The sequence below is a fragment of the Gavialis gangeticus genome, unplaced genomic scaffold, assembly GCF_001723915.1.
Source record: "Gavialis gangeticus isolate Ggan-Ray unplaced genomic scaffold, GavGan_comp1, whole genome shotgun sequence".
NCBI classification, from domain to species: Eukaryota; Metazoa; Chordata; order Crocodylia; family Gavialidae; genus Gavialis; species Gavialis gangeticus.
In genome coordinates this window covers 7,132,957-7,137,377 of record NW_017729025.1, presented here as the reverse complement: position 1 = coordinate 7,137,377, position 4,421 = coordinate 7,132,957, and the positions used below count along the sequence as shown (strand labels likewise).

The following is a 4,421-nucleotide window of genomic DNA, read 5'->3' as shown; positions in this document are numbered from 1 at the left end:
GGGCGGGAGAAAGGCGCGGGGCGGGGCCGCGGGGGAGGGGGAGGGGAGGTGGCGACGGAGGCGGCGCCGCGCTGGTTCCTGCCGCCGGCGGCAGCGCACAAAGCGGGTGGGAGCGGGTCGGGCCGGGCTGTTGCCACTCCAGGTAAGGGTGTGTGTGTGTATGTGTGTGTGTGTGTACATATATATATATCTATATCTATAGATATATATATATCCATCCGTGTGTGCGTGTGCAAGGGCTGCGAGCGCGCTGCACGTCTGTCCGCTCCGCTCCCGGCGCGGCTCAGCCCCGCCCCGCCCCGCCAAGGGCTGTGCATGCAGCTCTTCTTTCCCCGCTGCCCCTCCTCGCCTGGCCCTGCCAAGCAAAAGCAAGCACTCGCCCCCCAACCCCACGCCAGTGCTTCCCTTTCCAAAACACAGCCCCTCTCCCAAAGCTTAAGTATTTCCACCCGCCAGCACTTCATGCCTAACCCCCTCTTGTCTCCCAAAGGTCCGCTGCCCCTGCGCCGCCCTTCGTGCAAGCGATTGTTTTTTTTCAAAATACTTTCCGAGGTCTCTTGTGTTTCCATGCGGTGGCAGGAAGCAGCACAGACAAGTCACCAGAGCAAAGGTGCCTTTGCCATGGTCCCGGGTGACAAACGTGCAGGGGGGGCAAAACCCAGGTGCGGGGGGCAGATGGGCTGCGGGGAGGCTGACGGAGCGGGGTGGCGTGTCCCTCGGTCGCGGGAGGCTTGGGAACGGGTTTGGGTTTTCAACAGGAACCACAAGCTCATTGCTAATAAAGTTAGAGCCTAATCAAGTTCTGGAGGGATGGAGCCTCGGCAGGCTGGACAGGATGAATGTCCGCTGCCAGGTCCTTGCTGGGTCTAGTCCACGAAAGTCATTTAAAATTCAATTTATCAGTGCAATATGTTATTCGGGGGTTGGCGTTGGACTCTCCTCTTCTGGCCAGCTTCCAGCTGCCCTTGCAAAGATGACAAAGAAGCAGCCTTATTCTGCCTGGCAAACACCCCTCTTCGAAGTGAACCAGCCGCTTGGACCTGAGCTGAGCCTGCCTTTCCATGCTGCAGAAGAGGAAAGGTTAGCCGCGTCCCGAGATGGCAACCTTTCCCTTTCTGCCGGCAGCCTGCTGTTTCCACCGCCACCCTGATTTATGTATTTATTTGTGCTTATAAACTGGATTTCGCCGAATGCATTTTGAGGCTGCGATTTTTAATCCTCTTTTCTGCCATATGGCCGGTGGCTGAACTGAAATATGACTCGATTAATTATTCCATAGGAAGCACTAGCCGAAAGCCCTGGCGGTTTTGAAATTGCCTGCATCTCCTGAGTAGGTGTGGCACGCCGGGACCGCTCCGTGCGAAAGCCCGTCTCTAACGCGGTGAAAGAGCCTCAGAGAGCCGGGGTCGACGTGTCGGGTAAGTCAGGGCTGAGAATGAGGCCCTGTGTGCGCTGCTGGGCACTTATTCAGGGGATTATAATGGGTCTTTTCTAATACACCACAAATCTTTTGATTATGGCATTACTGCGTTCGGCACTGGGCTGCGGTTGGTACCATCCTTTCCCCTACCCCTTTGTTCCCCGCAACCGTCGATATAAATGAGTCCCGCTAGCCTGCCGATCAATTCTCTAGCAGCCTCCTGACGACTGTCTTCATAGGTCACTCCCTCTGCTCTTCCCCTAATTAAGAAGGAGCAAAACAGTATTGATTTCCCTTCCCCCCCACTTCCAGAAAACAGACTTCTCTCTCTACCCCTTTTTTTTAGCCTTATATACAGTATTCAGCTCTCACTTCAACTGCTTCCTACAGGATTTAGGAGCTGGGCTAGAAACTGATAGGAAAGGAGCCAGAAATATAAGAGTATTTACTGAACGGGGTTTCAGGGCATGTGACCCTCGTAGCCTGTCGGTGCTTTAATATTTGGACTCTGGCACCAAGGTGTTTGCTGCTGTGCTTTAGGCCGAGGGGTGAGGGAAGACAGGGCAGGCCGGGAGCACTGAGTTTTGGGGGGGCGTTGTAGGATTTCGGGATGGATGGGCATTGGGAGGCAAAAATGAAGCAGTCGAAAGATAGGTGGAGTCCGCGGCTGGAGAGCACAGGTCAGGCGTAGGGCTGGTGAGACAGGGAGGCTGAGCTGCGCCTGGGGTGTGAATGGGCTGCAGCGTGATCTGTTTGCTTTCCTGCTAATGGCTTTTTAAGGCTGCTAAGCGGCGTTGGAGGGTGCCGGAGGTGGAACTGAAGCTCCTTGTTTGCGGTTGCTACTCTCCGAGCTGTGTGTCGTGCCATCGTGCTTTTCCAGCCCGGCAGTTCCTTGCTGAGACAGCTGTAGGCACCAGGGTGTGGTTGTCCACGGGGTGGGGGCATAAAAGCCAGGGGTGTTAGGTTTCCAGGCTTGCTCATCCCAATTTGTGATCCCTCATGGTTTTGTCTGAGGAGGGCTGGGGAACAGCCCCTGCCTGGGTGGCACAAGGTCGCAGCGAGCCCACAGGTAACGCTGGACCACATTGCACACGTCGCTGCCCGAGAAGGAGCATTGAAGAGGCTGGGAACATAAGCCCTGAAACACCAGACCATAATAAAGGGCCTTGCTTTTTGGCTGCCTGCAGCATGTGATTAATCCGAAAAGATTGGAGATCAGGTGTGGCACTGGTTCCAGACATCACGGGCGTCTCTCGGGAATCCCACTGACAAGGCTCTTCATTTCAGCTCTCACCAGAGCCAGCAATTTGTTACAAACATATTGAGCCTCGGTCTCCAGATGCACAGCGCGCCGGAGAAGCCTGCTCCCCTGGGGGCCTGGCATTAATGGGTGTTGCTCTTCTGGATTCGTGCTGCATTTAGGTGTGGGGAGCCTCCAAGCCTTCCTCCCCTGCTCACGGTCGGACAGAGGAGGGTACAGTCATGGGAAGCTGCTGGGGGAAGGCAGATGGGTGTCGTTGTCTACAGATGAGGCAGCACCCACATGGGGTAGTGCTTAGAGCCGTCTCCCAACTGGTCCTGGCATTCAAGGAAACCCGGGTAGGATTCACTTATGCGTGGCTGTGCTGGCAAAGTGTGACTTCAGGGCCCTGAGTTCGAGTTCTGCTCCGGATTTGTGATGAAAGGTGCCCTCGGCCAGCCTTTGAGTGTCCTGGTCATCCAGGCTGGGGGGGTCAGAGGAGGGTGGCTGCTGCGTGAGCACGTCCCTCCATGCGCCTCTATGATGAGAGCTGGTTTGCCTCGATGAGGATAACTGCACAGGCCGTTTGGTTCGGGCAGGGCTCTGACTTCAGCTGACTTCAGAGAGGCCCCCGTCTAGGGTTCCTGACTTCTTCAACCTGGCTTCCCTGCATTTCTCAGACAAAATGTTTCCCTCCTGCATTTCACTGTGAAGGAGAGTCTCAGCCTTGATCCTAAATACTGCCATGTGTGCACTCCAGAGCTGTGCCGGGGCGCTTGAGTGATGAATTGGTATGAGCTGAATATCTCTGGACTAATAAATCAGGTTGTGACTTTGCTGCCAGCTCACTAAAGTGACCCACAGCCGGTCTGGTCTCTGTGCATGGCTCCAGAAAAAAACAGCCTGAAATTCCCCTCCCTGCTGCAAGACCCTTTCTGAGTACGGGAGTGCAGGAGAGCCCCTGTAACAGTGGCCTCGCCGCTCTTCTTGCCAAGCTGCTGACATAGGCAATGCGACCAAGCCTCTCTGGTAGTCTCCAGCTGCTGGAACAGCTGCATTGGGTTCTTGGCCGTGGGTGCAAATTAGAGCAGTCTCCAGGCTGCTCTAACCCACCCCAGACACGAGCAGTACAGGCTTTTGCTCACCTCCACCTTCGCAGCACTGAGCACTCAACCACAGCTGGGCACCTTATCTCTCTGGCTTTTAGCCAGAGCACTGGCTTTCTCTTATGTGTGCTTTTCTTTGCTTGTTGTTTGCCTAGAGGGATGAGCCAAGAACAGGCCCATCTCCAAGATCTGAGAGGTGCAGTGCAGAGGGTGGCTGTTACCATTCAGCCGGGACTCCGGTTCAGCCTGGCTTCACAAGCACTGCGCTGCAGGAGAAAAAAGGAGTGTTTTATTTCAGCCCTGTCCGCGTAACAGGGGGATGGATGCTCAGTAACTTAAGCTCCATAGCACCATTCACAGCACACACTGAGGTGAATGATTCACCCTTTTTCCTCCTAGTTTGCCAATAAAACCCACTCCAGTAAAGGACAGCTGCTGAGACGCCTAGGATATGTGGTTAGTGGAGGGCAGCATTTGGTAGATGCAGTTCTGGCCTGGAGGAAAGATGGAAGCATAGTGTTGCCTGCAGGAGGGTGAACAGAGCTGTCCCCAGTGAACAAAGCTAGAAAGAGCCATGGAGAGCTGTGCCCAGATTGAGCGGGGGGGAGGCTCTGCTCTTCCTCATCCTCCATTGATGGGAAGTCCACACATTCAA

General features: G+C 55.1%; 1 protein-coding gene across 2 annotated transcripts in view; it reads left to right on the top strand.

Moving 5' to 3' along the window:
• The first annotated feature begins 56 nt into the window (after positions 1-56).
• GNG2 (G protein subunit gamma 2) overlaps positions 57-4,421 on the top strand; it is a 117,612-nt gene continuing 113,247 nt past the window's right edge. For both annotated transcript variants that reach the window (XM_019518351.1, XM_019518350.1), the window contains exons 1-2: positions 57-142; positions 1,280-1,418. The gene's annotated coding sequence lies outside the window, so the exon portion shown is untranslated. The remainder of the gene's footprint in view (positions 143-1,279; positions 1,419-4,421) is intronic.